General features: G+C 39.9%; 1 non-coding gene across 1 annotated transcript; it reads right to left on the reverse strand.

Moving 5' to 3' along the window:
* Positions 1–9,749: 9,749 nt before the first annotated feature.
* LOC114401014 lies at positions 9,750–9,856 on the reverse strand. The gene has a single exon (XR_003664130.1). It is a non-coding gene; the product is annotated as a small nucleolar RNA R71 (small nucleolar RNA).
* Positions 9,857–16,311: the final 6,455 nt, after the last annotated feature.

Consider the following 16,311-nt stretch of genomic DNA (forward strand, 5'->3'; position numbering starts at 1 on the left):
TCACATAGAATAAAATTCGTTTTCTGCAATTTCGTTTCTACTTCAATCTACAATTTCATTTTCTGCTGATTAATGGAAGGCTAAGTCTCCAGCGTTGTTTTCTCTTGAGGATCAAACACAACTCTCATTGAGTTTTTGTTATTACTATTGAATTATGATCAGTTTTTCCTCTTCACCAATTAATCTGTATTTGTTGCTATTAATCCATGCATGCTTAGTGCTTGATTAATTGTCTCTGCGCTTAATTTACGTTCATGCTTAATGATCAGTTTCGTTCATGATTAATTGGTGTATGTGTTGCTTAATCACATAATGACAACCTTATGTTAATTTTCGCTTAGTAATTTAATTTAGGGTTGGATTAAGTGGTTGAACTGATTAAGGATAAATTCTCGTAATCTAGGATAAGATACTTGCTTGTGAATCAAAGGGAAACAACATGATTTAATTCTGTTATTTTCTAATTCAAATTTGCTTGCTGTTTAATTTACAAAAACAAACAACCCCCCCAATTCGTTATTGTTTTATTACTATCTGTTATGAACGTTTGGTTGACTATTGCTCGTTGGGAGACGACCTAGGATCACTTCCTAGATACTGCATTTTTAATGTTTATTTGATTCGGGTATGGCCTCGATCAAATTTGGTGCCGTTGTCGGGGAGCAGTGGGCCAAAGGTTCATAATATTGTTTAGCTGTTTTGTTTTGTATAGCATTCTGTTTTGCATTTCAGTCATGTCCCCTATTTAGTGACTATTTTTAGCGACTGTTTGAGCGTTATGTTTTGCTGTGAACAGTGATTAGCGACTAATTTTGCAATTTAATTGGCGATTTTTGTTTTTATAGTTAGAGTTGTTATTTTTGGCTAATTTTTTGTGTGGTAGTTTCTTTTGATCCATATTTTGTGTGAAAAATACCAGGAGCACTAGGTGTGACAGTATTTGAGAGAGACACAAATTTTGGGAACTTGTTTTTAGCAAAACTTAAAACGGCCATAACTTTTACTCTGGGTATCAAAATGACTATTATTATATATGCATTTGGGGTAGACAGAAATTTCCCATGCTGTGGCAATCCACCAAAGGTCCATTGCCATTTTAAAGGTCCATTGCTATTTTTGTCTTATTTTTCTAAACTTTGCTTAGGTAGTTTTCATAGTTAGACTTTGAATTTTTGTTTGAAATTTTTTGTGCTATCTTTTCATGATTTTAGAGTGCTCACAAAATTTCTGCTCATTTGGATATCGTTTGACTATAGTTGTAGTTTTAACCCTCCCCTGGTGCTTGTTTGAGAAACACATGATTTGCTGCATATAGTGCATGACTAGGGGCAATCCAGGTGATTTACAACCCTTTGATCCTGAAATAGATAGAACCTTTCATAGATTAGTTAGGCATAGTGTGTATCCTGGTCATTCTGTGCATTTTGAGCATTTTGAGCATTCTGAGTATTTTGTTGTTGGTGATTCTGAATATTCTGATTTTGAGCATTCGACTACTAATTTTCATACTGAGAACATGGCTCAACCTCCACCTCGTGAGAGGAATCATAGGGAAATGGCTGCACTTGATTTCACTTATGAAAGCTTGTGCATTCAATATCCAGATGAGGGTGTTCCATATGTTCTCAAGACTGGACTAATACATTTGCTGCCCAAGTTTCATGGTCTTGCAGGTGAAGATCCTCATAAGCATCTTAAGGAGTTCCATATTGTTTGTTCCACCATGAAGCCCCTTGATGTCCAGGAAGATCATAGCTTTCTAAAGGCTTTTCCTCATTCTCTGGAGGGAGTGGCAAAAGATTAGCTGTACTACCTTGCTCCTAGGTCCATTTTCAGCTGGAATGACCTTAAGAGGGTGTTCTTGGAGAAATTCTTCCTTGCATCTAGGACCACTGCCATCAGAAAAGACATTTCAGGCATCAGGCAACTTAGTAGAGAGAGCTTGTATGAGTACTGGGAAAGATTAAAGAAATTGTGTGCAAGGTGCCCTCACCACCAGATTTCTGAGCAACTCCTTCTTCAATATTTCTATGAGGGACTTAGCAACATGGAGAGGAGTATGATTGATGCTGCCAGTGGTGGAGCCCTTGGTGATATGACTCCTGCTGAGGCTAGGAATTTGATTGAGAAGATGGCTTCCAACTCCCAACAATTAAGTGCAAGAAATGATGCTATTGTCCTTAGAGGATTCCATGAGGTGGCCACAAATTCATCTTCATCTGCTAAAATTAAAAAGCTTGAGGGAAAACTTGATGCCTTGGTCAACCTAGTAACTCAGCTTACCATGAATCCGAAATCAGCACCTGTTGCAAGAGTCTGTGGTCTATGTTCTTCTGCAGATCAGCGTACAGATCTTTGTCCTTCTTTGCAGCAATCTGGAGTCCATGAACAACCTGAAGCTTATGCTACAAACATTTATAATAGACCCCCTCAGTAGCAAAACCAACAACAACAGAATAATTATGATCTTTCAAGCAACAGATACAATCCAGGTTAGAGGAATCATCCAAATCTGAGATGGACAAGTCCTCCACAACAACAACAGCCTGTCCCTCCTTTCCAGAATGCCGCTGGTCCAAGCAAGCCACATGTTCCTCCTCTAATGGAGCAACAGCAGCAGCAGTCACAACAAAGACAACAAGCAACTGAGGCCCCTCCTCAACCTTCCTTAGAAGAGTTAGTGAGGCAAATGACCATCCAGAATATGCAATTTCAGCAAGAGACAAGAACCTCCATTCAGAGTCTGACAAATCAGATGGGGCAGATGGCTACTCAGTTGAACCAATCTCAGTCCCAAAATTCTAACAAATTGCCTTCACAGACTGTGTAGAATCCGAAAAATGTGAGTGCCATCACCTTGAGGTCTGGCAACCAAATTGAAGTGCCTCCACCAGTAGCAGCACCTGCACCTGAACCTGTCAAGCTTCATTCTACACCTGAGAAAGAGGATGAGATAGTTGCACAAAAGAGAAAGCTTCCTAACAAAAAATTTCATGCAGGTGGGCCTTCTTCTAGTAATTCTGACTTACAACAGCCTCCTATCCCTCTTCCATTCCCACCTAGAACAATTCCAAACAAAAAAAATGGAAGAAGTGGAAAAGGAGATCTTGGAGACCTTTAGGAAAGTAGGGGTGAACATACCTCTGCTAGATGCCATCAAGAAAATTCCAAGATATGCCAAGTTTCTAAAGGAGCTGTGCACCCACAAAAGGAAGCTCAAAGGCAATGAAAGGATTAGCATGGGCAGAAATGTGTCAGCATTGATAGGTAAATTTGTTCCTCACATTCCTGAGAAATGCAAGGACCCAGGTACTTTTTGTATACCTTGCATTATTGGGAATAGTAAATTTGAGAATGCCATGCTAGATCTAGGAGCATCAGTTAGTGTCATGCCTCTGTCCATTTTCAATTCTTTATCTCTTGGACCTTTGCAATCTACAAATGTGGTGATTCATTTGACAAATAGAAGTGTTGCTTACCCCGCAGGTTTCATAGAGGATGTGCTGGTTCGGGTTGGTGAACTTATTTTTCCTGTTGATTTTTATGTTCTTAATATGGAAGAGGGATTTTTCCATGGTTCAGTTCCAATTATTTTAGGCAGGCCATTTATGAAAACAGCCCGAACCAAGATAGATGTTTATGCTGGCATATTGTCTATGGAATTTGGTGATATTGTTGTTCATTTTAACATTCTTGATGCCATGAAACATCCATCTGAGGATCATTCTGTTTTTTGTGCTGAGATAATTGATCAAATTGTTGATGATTATATGTTTGATTTTGATTCTGTTCTTCATGGTAGGAAACATCCATTTTTATTTGATCTGCATACTTGTCATTCCTTATGCGTTGAATCTGAATCTGAGTTTGAATTTGATCCTGTATCTGATTTTTATGCTGAGAGTGAATTTGAATTTGAGTCTGGTTCTGATTTTCTGGGTGTTGTACCTCTTGATGTTGATTTTTTAGAGTTAGAATGCACTAACCATGTTGTAGGAAGTACATATACTTCTGACTTGCTTCATGAGGTACAGGTTGAGGAACCTTCTTCTTCTCCTACCCTGGTTCCTCCCACTATTCAGCCACCACCCACACCAGAGTTGAAGCCCTTACCAGCAACCCTCAAATATGCTTACTTGGAGGACAAGGAAAAAATTCCAGTGATCATCTCTGCCACCCTTGCTGCTGAGCAAGAGGAGAAGTTGTTGCTAGTTCTCAAGAAGCACAAGAAAGCCATTGGATGGACTTTAGCAGACATTCCTGGTATTAGCCCATCTACCTGCATGCATAGGATACTTTTAGAGGATGGAGCTAAGCCAGTGAGGCAGCCATAGCGGCAACTCAACCCCGTCATTCTAGATGTGGTGAAAATGGAAGTGACCAAGCTCCTACAAGCTGGAATCATCTACCCCATTTATGACAGCCAGTGGGTGAGTCCAGTCCAAGTGGTTCCTAAGAAGACAGGCCTCATAGTGATTAAGAATGAAAGGGATGAGCTTATCCCCACAAGAGTGCAGAACAACTGGCGAGTCTGCATTGATTATAGGAGGCTGGACAAGGTAAATAGAAAAGATCGTTTTCCCCTGCCATTCATTGATCAAATGTTTGAGCGCTTGGTAGGTAGGCCTCATTACTGTTTTCTTGGTGGTTTTTCTGGTTATTTACAAATTCATATTGCTCCTGAGGATCAAGAAAAGACCACATTCACCTGTCCCTATGGCACTTTTGCTTATAGAAGGATGCCCTTTGGCCTATGCAATGCCCCTAGTACCTTTCAGCGGTGTATGCTTAGCATTTTTAGTGATTTTTTAGAGAGTTGCATATAGGTGTTTATGGATGATTTTACTGTTTATGGATCCTCTTTTGATGCATGTTTGGATAGTCTGGATAGAGTTCTTAATAGGTGCATTGAAACTAACCTTGTGCTGAATTTTGAAAAATGTCACTTCATGGTAGAACAAGGTATAGTTTTAGGGCATATCATTTCCAGTAGGGGCATAGAGGTAGACCCTACAAAAATAACTGTTATTTCACAATTGCCTTACCCCTCTTGCGTGTGAGAGGTTTGTTCTTTCTTGGTCATGCAGGGTTTTATAGGTGCTTTATCAAGGATTTTAGCAAAGTGGTCATTCCACTATCCAATCTGCTGCAAAAGGAGGTGGAGTTTGATTTTGATGATCGATGCAAAGAGGCTTTTGATTGCCTCAAGCATGCGGTGACTACCACCCCTATCATTCAGGCACCTGATTGGACAACCCCATTTGAGCTAATGTGCGATGCATCCAATTACGCATTAGGGACTGTCCTTGCTCAAAAGATTGGTAAGCTGGCTCGGGTGATCTACTATGCTTCTAGAACTTTGGATGCTACTCAAGCAAATTACACTACCATAGAGAAGGAGCTATTAGCGATAGTTTTTGCTCTTGAGAAATTTCGTTCATATTTACTTGGAACTCATGTTATTATTTATACTGACCATGCAGCTCTGAAGTACCTGTTGAAGAAGGATGAATCAAAGCCTAGATTGATCAGGTGGATGCTTTGGCTCCAAGAGTTTGATTTGGAAATCCGTGATCGGAGTGGTGCACAAAACCTCGTGGCTGACCACCTGAGTAGGATTGAGCATGCATCTGAGGACTCACCCATTCGGGATGATTTTCCGGATGACCACTTGTACATTATGTATAGTATTTCTGATTCCTTCCCCACTCCTTGGTTTGCTAATATTGTGAATTATTTGGTTGCTTATGTTTTTACTCCCTTAGCATCTAAAGCCCAAAATGATAAAATTAAGAGCAATGCTAAGCATTATATTTGGGATGACCCCTATTTGTGGATGTTGACCATGAGATCGACTCGGTCCTGCAATTTTGTCATTATTCTGCACCAGGTGGCCATCTTGGCATACAGAGGACAGCTTGCAAGATGCTTGACTGTGGTTTTTATTGGCCCATCATATTCAAGGATGCGTGGGGAATCTGTAGCACTTGTGAGCCTTGTCAGAGAGCAGGCGACTCACTTTCATGGAGACAGAAAATGCCTCAACAACCCACGTTGTTCTATGAGGTATTTGATGTCTGGGGTATAGACTTTATGGGGCCGTTCCCTGTCTTTTTTGGTTTTGTTTATATTCTCCTTGCGGTTGATTATGTTTCAAAATAGGTGGAAGCCAAACCCACCAGAACTAACGATGCTAAGGTTGTTGTGGATTTTGTCAGATCTAATTTGTTTTGCAGGTTTGGAGTCCCTAGAGCCATCGTTAGTGATCAAGGCACCCATTTTTGTAACAGATCCATGTATGCCTTGCTCAAAAAGTATGGAGTCGTGCACAAAAATTTCCACACCTTACCACCCCCAAACTAATGGGCAGACTGAGATTTCAAACAGGGAGATAAAAAGGATCCTGGAGAAGATTGTGCAGCCAAACAGAAAAGATTGGAGCACCAGGCTGGATGATGCTCTTTGGGCGCATAGGACTGCCTACAAAGCACCCATAGGAATGTCTCCTTATCGAGTTGTCTTTGGCAAGGCATGTCATCTTCCTATAGAGATAGAGCACAAAGCCTACTGGGCTGTAAAGACCTGCAACTTCTCTATTGATCAGGCTGGAGAGGAAAGGAAGTTGCAATTAAGTGAGCTAGATGAGATCCGTTTAGAAGCCTATGAGAATTCCAAATTCTACAAGGAGAAGACCAAGAAGTTCCATGACAGTTTGATAGTTAAGAAGGACTTTGTGGTTGGACAGAAAGTTTTGTTATATAACTCTAGGCTCGGACTCATGAGTGGTAAGTTGAGGTCAAAGTGGATTGGTCCTTTTGTGGTGACTAATGTTTTTCCTTATGGTACAGTTGAGATCAAAAGTGAATCCACAGATAAGATCTTCAAGGTTAATGGACACCGACTGAAACCATTCCTCACAAATCCCTCCTTAGTGGATGTAGTGATGGAGGAGACTTCCTTACTTCACCCTACTTCTCTTCCGCCATGACTTAGGGAGTTTTCTTTTTCTGTCTCCTTCTTTACTTTTATTGCACTTGTCTAATTTTATTGATTGTTTTGATTGCTCTTGATCTTGTGATTGTGCTACATTGAGGACAATGTGTTGTTTAAGTGTGTGTGTGTGTGTGTGGGGGGGGGGGGGGTGATGTGCCATCATTTTCTTCTATTTTCTAAACCCTTTTTGCACCATTTTAATTACTGATTGGTCTTAATTGTCAATTAATCAGACAGTTTTATTATTTGCGCTCATTTAGCTAATTTGATGTTTTTAATCTAATTTCAGGAATTAATGAAACATTGGGCTTAATCCGGATTTTGGTTATGGACTTGAAGAGGGCAAATAAAGCAGCGCTTACCTTAGTTAATTTCTAATTAGGAAATTTCGCAATTTTATTTTATGTTGTTCAGTGTTTATTTCGTTTTGGGCTAGAGTATTGTAATAGGGCCCAGTGACTTTGAGTGACTCTTTTTAAATACCAGCCTTGGGATTCGTGCAAGGCTATTCTGTTATGCTATTTTATTATTCAGAGTTTTTGTTTTAGGTTTTCACGTTCTTCTATTCTAAGGCTACTGTTTTCGTTCTTAATGCAATTTTCCGTTTTCTGCTTCTAATTACAATTTCGTTCTTGCTTCTTCTTCTACTTTCATTTACGTTTCTGTTTCATTTACATTTCTGTTCATTTACGTTTCTGTTCATTTACGTTTCTGCTTCATGTTTCATTTGCGTTTTCTGTTTGAATCTATGGAAGGCTAGTTTTTCTGGTGTTGTTTCCTTTTGAGGACGAAGCCCAACTCTCTTTGAGGTTTCGTTTGTAATGTGGTTTCCTGGCAGTTTTCCTTCACCAGTTATCCCAAATTCGTGAACATTAATCAGTGCACGCTTCGTGTTCGATTAATTGCCTTTGAGCCTAACTTGTGTTCATGCTTAATGGACGAAGGGGTAACTGGTGTATGTGGTGCCTAATCACGTATTGACAACCCTAAGTTGATTTTCGCTTAGTAAATTGAAATAGGGTTGGATTAAGTAGTTGACTGTTAGGGACGAATTCTCCATAACCCAGGATAAGAGAATGGCTTCTGAATTAGAGGAAACAACCCGTTTTTAATATTAGTAGTCTCATATTCCAGTTTACTTGTTTTTCTCTTTAATCACGAAAAAAACAAACCCCCCCAATCGTTTCTGTTACTGCGCAAGTATATTATGAACATTTGGTTTGTCATTGCTCGTTGGGAAACGACCTAGGATCACTTCCTAGTTACTGCATTTTCATGTTTATTTGATTCGGGTACGGCCTCGATCAAATTTGGCGCCGTTGCCGGGGAGCAGTGTCCAAAGGTTCATAATAGCTAGCTAGTGTTGTGTGTTTAATCCTTTCGTGTTTTATGTTTAATTGTTAGTATTGTGTTAGTATGTGTGTTAGTGTTGTTTAGTGTCCTGGTATTTTGTTTAGTGTGTGTTTTGTTTCAGTTTTCCCATTAAGCGTTTCCCCTGTTTAAGTCTTGGGTGTTTTGCTGTGAATAGTGTTTTGCGACGGACTTAGCGACCACTTTTGCTTGCGGCAAAACAGAGTAGTAGTAGAAATCAAGTAGAGACGGATTTTAGCGACCACCCATGCTGAATTATTTGAGATTTTTTGTTTTAGTAGCTAGGGTTGTTATTTTTGGCTGAATTTTTTTGTGGTAACTTCTTTTAACCTATATTTTGTGGGGAAAATAGCTAGAGCCTTTAGTTTGGTCAGATTTGAAAGTTCCAAAAAAGTAGCAAATTTTGTATTTGTCGAAACTTCAAACGGCCATAACTTTTGCTCCGGTTATCAGAATCGCAATTATTATATATGTATTTGGGGTAGAAAAAAATTTCCTATGCCATGGCAGCCCGCCATAGGCCGGCTAAGGTCTCTATCGTCCAAAAATAGTGATTCTGTCAAAAGTTTTTTATTTTTCAAGTTTTATTCACTTATTTTTCTTAACCTACCATTTTTAGCTTCCATAGTTAGACTTTAAATTTTTGCCTGAAATTTTTTGTGCTATCTTCTCATCATTTTATAAGGTTGCTCACAAAATTTCAAGTCATTTGGATATCATTTGAGGGTAGCTGTAGTTCAAACCTGCACCTTTATTTACATGACAAGGCAACTAGTTGTGCATGCTGAATGTAGTGTATGACTAGAGGCAATCCATCTAACTTACAACCCTTTGACCCTGAGATAGATAGGACATTTCATAGATTAGTTAGGCATCATTTTATACCTTTTGATCATCCTGAGCATTCCATTACTGGTGAATCTGTGCATTCTGTTATTGGTGATTTTGAACATCCTGATTTGGAGCATTACAATTTTGAGCATTCTGATTTTGCACATTCTGAGAACATGACACAACCTCCACCCCGTGAGAGGACTCTAAGGGAAATGGCTACACCTGATTTCACCTACGAAAGCTTGTGCATCCAATACCCTGATGAGGATGTCCCATATGTTCTTAAAACTGGACTGATTCATTTGCTTCCAAAGTTTCATGGCCTTGCAGGTGAAGACCCGCTCAAACATTTGAAGGAATTTCATATTGTCTGCTCCACCATGAAACCCCCAGATGTCCAAGAGGATCACATATTTCTGAAGGCTTTTCCTCATTCATTAGAGGGAGTGGCAAAGGACTGGCTGTATTACCTTGCTCCAAGGTCCATCACGAGCTGGGATGACCTTAAGAGAGTATTCTTAGAAAACATTTTCCCTGCTTCCAGGACCACAGCCATCAGGAAAGATATCTCAGGTATTAGACAACTCAGTGGAGAGAGCCTGTATGAGTACTGGGAGCGATTGAAAAAACTATGTGCCAGTTGCCCTCACCATCAGATTTCGGAGCAGCTTCTTCTCCAATATTTTTATGAAGGACTCAGTAATATGGAAAGAAGTATGATAGATGCTGCTAGTGGTGGAGCCCTTGGAGACATGACTCCTGCTGAAGCCAGAAATTTAATTGAGAAGATGACTTCCAACTCCCAGCAGTTTAGCGCCAAAAATGATGCCATAGTCATTAGAGGAGTGCATGAGGTAGCTACAAACTCAGCTGCATCATATGAGACTAAGAAGCTTGAAGGCAAACTGGATGCATTGGTTAACTTGGTAACCCAGCTGGCCTTGAATCAGAAATCTGTACCTGTCGCAAGGGTTTGTGGTTTGTGCTCCTCTGTTGACCCCCATACAGACCTTTGCCCTTCCATGTAGCAACCTGGAGCAATTGAGCTGCCTGAAGCTTATGCTGCAAATATTTACAATAGACCTCCTCAACCTCAGCAGCAAAATCAACCATAGCAGAACAATTATGACCTCTCCAGCAACAGATACAACCCTGGATGGAGGAATCACCCTAATCTCAGATGGTCCAGCCCTCAACAACAACAACAGCAACCTGCTCCTTCCTTCCAAAATGTTGCTGGCCCAAGCAGACCATACATTCCTCCACCAATCCAACAACAACAACAGCCCCAGAAACAACCAACAGTTGAGACCCCTCCATAACCTTCCCTCAAAGAACTTGTGAGGCAAATGACTATGCACAACATGCAGTTTCAACAAGAGACCAGAGCCTCCATTCAGAGCTTAACCAATCAGATGGGACAATTGGCTACCCAATTGAATCAACAACAGTCCCAGAATTCTGACAAGCTGCCTTCTCAAGCTGTCCAAAATCTAAAAAATGTCAATGTCATTTCATTGAGGTCGGGAAAGCAGTGTCAAGGACCTCAACCCGTAGCACCTTCCTCATCTGCAAATGAACCTGCCAAACTTCACTCTACTCCAGAAAAAGGTGATGACAAAAATTTACCTAACAATTTCTGTGCAGGTGAATCTTCTTCCACAGGTAATTCTGATTTGCAGAAGCAGCACATTCCCCCTCTTCCATTCCCTCCAAGAGCAGTTTCCAACAAAAAAATGGAAGAGGCAGAGAAAGAGATCTTGGAAACGTTTAGAAAAGTAGAGGTAAACATACCTCTGTTGGATGCAATAAAGCAAATTCCAAGATATGCTAAATTCTTGAAGGAGTTGTGCACTAATAAGCGGAAGCTTAAAGGAAGTGAACGGATTAGCATGGGCAGAAATGTCTCCGCATTGATTGGTAAATCTGTTCCTCAAATTCCTGAAAAATGCAAAGATCCAGGTACATTCAGCATACCATTTATTATAGGGAATAGTAAGTTTGACAATGCCATGCTAGATTTAGGAGCTTCTGTTAGTGTTATGCCTCTGTCTATTTTTAATTCTCTATCTCTAGGTCCCTTGCAGTCAACTGATGTGGTAATTCATTTAGCTAATAGAAGTGTTGCCTACCCTGTTGGTTTCATAGAAGATGTCTTAGTTAGAGTTGGTGAACTGATTTTCCCTGTTGATTTTTATATTTTGAATATGGAAGATGGATTTTCTCAAGGATCAGTTCCCATCATTCTAGGCAGACCCTTTATGAAAACTGCTAGAACTAAGATAGATGTTTATGCAGGCACACTATCCATGGAGTTTGGTGATATAACTGTTCATTTTAATATTCTGGATGCTATGAAATACCCATCTGAAGATCTTTCTGAATTTCGTGCTGAAATAATTGACCATGTTGTTGATGAATACATGACTGATCTTTATTCTAATCTGCATGCCTCTCACTCTTCATGCATTGAGTCTGAAATTGTACTTGATCATATGTCTGAATTTGATGCTGAGAGTGAATCTGAGAGTGATATTGATTGCATGTCTGGTGGTGGTGTTTTACCTCTCAAGATTGATTTTATAGAGTCAGATAGGACTAACCATGTTTCAGGAAGTACACATACCTCTGACTTTCTTTATGAGGTAAAGGCTGAGAAACCATCTCCTTCTACCACTGTCCAGCCGACCACACCAGAATTGAAGCCTCTGCCATCAAATTTAAAATACGCTTACTTGGATGATAACAAGAGTTTTCCAGTGATTATATCTGCCTCCCTTGCTGATGAGCAAGAGGAGAAGTTGTTGTCAGTTCTCAAGAAGCATAAGAAGGCTATAGGATGGACCCTGGTGGACATTCCTGGTATTAGCCCATCCACATGTATGCATCGAATAAATTTAGAGGATGGAGCTAAACCAGTAAGACAGCCACAGAGAAAACTCAACCCGGTGATTCTTGATGTAGAGAAGAAGGAGATAACCAAGCTTTTGCAAGCTGGAATCATTTATCCTATCTCCGATAGCCAATGGGTGAGTCCCGTCCTGGTAGTCCTGAAGAAGACCGGCCTCACAGTGATAAAAAATGAGAAGGAGGAGCTGATTCCTACTCGGGTGCAGAACAGTTGGAGAGTCTGCATTGACTATAGGAGGCTGAACCAGGTTACCAAAAAGTACCATTTTCCCCTGCCATTCATTGACCAGATGCTTGAACGCCTGGCAGGTAAATCCCATTACTGTTTCCTTGATGGTTTTTCTGGTAATATGCAAATTACTATTGCTCCCGAGGATCAGGAAAAGACCACATTCACCTGCCCCTTCAGCACTTTTGCCTATAGGAGGATGCCTTTCGGCCTGTGCAATGCCCCTGGTACCTTCCAGCGGTGCATGATTAGTATTTTCAGTGATTTATTTGAAAATTGCATAGAGTTGTTTATGGATGATTTCACTGTATATGGATCCTCTTTTGATGGTTGCTTGAATTGAGCAAGGTATAGTTTTAGGCCACATTATTTCCAATAAGGGTATTGAAGTAGATCCTGCAAAAATTTCTGTTATTTCACAATTGCCTTACCCCTCTTGTGTGCGAGAGGTGCGATCTTTTCTTGGTCATGCAGGATTCTACAGGCACTTTATAAGGGATTTTAGCAAAGTAGCCCATCCATTGTCCAACTTGTTGCAAAAGGAGGTGGAGTTTGACTTTAATGACAGATGCAAAGAGGCTTTTGATTGCCTCAAAAGAGCGCTGACTACCACCCCCATCATCCAGGCACCCGATTGGACAGCCCCTTTTCAGCTTATGTGTGATGCATCAAATTATGCATTGGGGGCTGTCCTTGCTCAGAAAATTGATAAATTGCCCAGGGTGATATATTATGCTTCTAGGACTTTAGATGCTGCCCAAGCGAATTATACTACTACTGAGAAAGAGCTTCTAGCCATAGTTTTTGCTCTTGAAAAATTTCGATCTTATTTGCTTGGTACCCGCATTATTGTTTATACTGACCATGCAGCTCTAAAGTACTTGTTGAAGAAGGCTGATTCTAAGCCTAGGTTGATCCGATGGATGCTCTGGCTCCAAGAGTTTGACTTGGAGATCCGTGATAGGAGCAGAGCACAAAATCTAGTTGCTGATCATTTGAGTCGGATCGAACGTGTATCAGATGCGGATTCACCCATTCGGGATGATTTTCCGGATGATCATTTGTATATACTGTATAGTATTTCTGACTCTCTTTCTACTCCCTGGTTTGCTAACATTGTCAATTATTTAGTTGCCTCTGTTTTTTCTCCCTTAGCATATAAGGCCCAAAAAGATAAAATTAAAAGTGATGCTAAGCTTTTTATTTGGGATGACCCCTACTTGTGGAAATTGTCCAGTGATCAGGTAATTAGACGATGCATTCCAGATCATGAGACTGACTCAGTCCTGTAGTTCTGTCACTCTTCCGCACCGGGAGGTCATCTGGGTGTTCAAAGGACAGCTCGCAAAGTGCTTGATTGTGGTTTTTATTGGCCCACCATATTTAAAGATGCGTGGAAGATCTGCAACACTTGTGAGCAGTGTCAGAGAGCAGGATATACACTTACATGGCGACAACAAATGCCTCAGCAACCTATGCTATTCTATGAGGTGTTTGATGTCTGGGGTATAGATTTCATGGGCCCTTTTCCTGTCTCTTTTGGTTATGTTTACATTCTCCTTGCAGTTGACTATGTTTCAAAATGGGTGGAAGCCAAGCCCACTAGAACTAATGATTCTAAAGTTGTTGCAGACTTTGTCAGGTCTAATATGTTTTGCAGGTTTGGAGTACCTAAAGCAATTGTTAGTGATCAAGGAACCCATTTTTGCAACAGGACAATGCATGCCCTGCTTAAAAAGTACGGGGTGGTATACAGGGTATCCACACCATACCACCCCCAGACCAATGGACAGGCAGAAATTTCTAACCGGGAAATCAAGAGAATTTTAGAGAAGATTGTGCAGCGAAGCAGGAAAGATTGGAGTACCAGGCTTGATGATGCTCTCTGGGCACATCGGACTGCCTACAAAGCACCCATAGGAATGTCTCCTTATCGGGTTGTCTTTGGAAAGGCATGTCATCTTCTAGTGGAAATTGAGCACAAAGCTTACTGGGCAGTGAAGACTTGCAACTTCTCTATGGATCAAGCTGGTGAGGAAAGAAAGTTGCAACTGAGTGAGTTAGATGAAATCCGCCTAGAAGCCTACGAGAATGCCAAGTTCTACAAAGAAAAGACCAAGAAGTTCCATGATAGCATGATAGTTAAGAAGGACTTCATGGTTGGGCAAAAAGTGTTATTGTATAATTCTAGGCTTGGACTCATGAGTGGTAAGTTGAGTTCTAAGTGGATTGGTCCTTTTGTTGTTACTAATGTTTTTCCTTATGGTACAGTTGAGATCAAAAGCGACTCCACAAACAAGAGCTTCAAGGTCAACGAACATCGACTTAAGCCATTCCTCACGAACCCTTCTTTAGTGGACGTCGTGGTGGAAGAGACTTCCTTACTCCACCCTACTCTTCCTTCACCATGACTTAGGGAGTTTTTCTTTTCCTATCTCCTTCTTTGCTTTTATTACACTTGTCCGATTCTATTTGATGATTTAATTGTTTTTAATCTTTTAATTGTGCTACATTGAGGACAATGTGTTGTTTAAGTATGGGGGGGGGGGGGGGGAGTGTTCTTTGGTTTTGCTAGTTTTGTTGGTTTGGTTAATTTGTTAGTTGTGTTAATTTGTTAATGTTGTTAGTTTCGTAAGATTTTTAGTTTAATATTTTGGGTCAATTTTGTGTGCATGTACGACTTTGCATGTTTTTCTTTGAATTATAGGATATGTTCAAGAAATGGGTAATTGTTTTGAAAATAAAAGTTGTTGACATTTTGTGACTTGAAATCCTTGATTCTCCTCTACATATCATGATAGTTTTGAAAGCTCAATTTGAAAGTGATGAGTTTACCTTTGTGAGAATTTGAGCCATCTATCATCATAATCATTTGGTGTGTTTTGCCCCATTGATTGCTTGCACAATAGCCTTGGCTTGATTCTTGTTGATGCTTCCTAATTCACATGCATATTTGGAAATGATTGAGGCAATTTTGTTCTTATAAGCTTCTAGCCAAATGGACTTACCTTGAATTAATTCCTTTGATAGCCCTTTTGAGCCTTGTTTCCCTTTCCTTGTTTTGAAGCTCACTACAAGCCTTAAATGAAAAAACCATGATATCACCATATCCTTAAGAAATTTTGGAGCTTTGGAATTGTTTTGGGAATAAGTGTGGGGGGTTTTTGTTTCATTGGATAACTTGTTTTGTTGGCTATGCTTCATGATGTATTTTGGGCCATACTTGATGTACATTGTATATTGGTTAAATGTTGGACATGCTGAATGAAATGTTGTTTCTCAAAGGCCATAGAGCAAAAAAAAAAAAATGAAAAAAGAAAAAGACAAGCAATAAAGTTGAGTGAATAAGATCTTAAATGGCACAAGAATGATGGAACTCTTGGTTCTACTCTTTATGTTTAAATTTTATCTTTACTCCTTTTTATTTTCTTATTTTTTCTTAATATGCACTTATTCCCCATTGCTCCTCTATTCCTTTGGGATTTAGCCACTTATTCCATATTTTTCCATACCTTGTCTTTGGCCCCATTACAACCTTAAAAGACCTTTTGATCCTCATGTGCTTGTGTTTATGGGTTGATTGTCAATTTTAGAATCATGCCAAGTTTATGTGGTGTTTGCTTTCATGGGTGCTTTGAGGGTAAATAGTAGCCTAGACACTTGAGAGATAGAGTGTATATCTTGTGAGGCTTTATCACTTTTCATTCTTGAGCTGATTAACTATTTTGCCATGATTGGGTTGCTTGGATGATTTTCATAAATGTCTTGACTTTTTGGATCTCCTTATGTTAGATGTTACCCATTCCTTTCATTCCTTGATGTTCATTGAGAAATATGTGAATGTTTTTGTTTGTCTCTCTTTGATATCCTTGGATTTTGTTCTTTGTTTCATTTTGCCTAGGAGTGCAAAAGGCTAAGTGTGGGGGGTTTTGATGTGCCATCATTTTCTTCTATTTTCTAAACCCTTTTTGCAC

The sequence above is a fragment of the Glycine soja genome, chromosome 19 (genome assembly GCF_004193775.1).
Source record: "Glycine soja cultivar W05 chromosome 19, ASM419377v2, whole genome shotgun sequence".
NCBI classification, from domain to species: Eukaryota; Viridiplantae; Streptophyta; class Magnoliopsida; order Fabales; family Fabaceae; genus Glycine; species Glycine soja.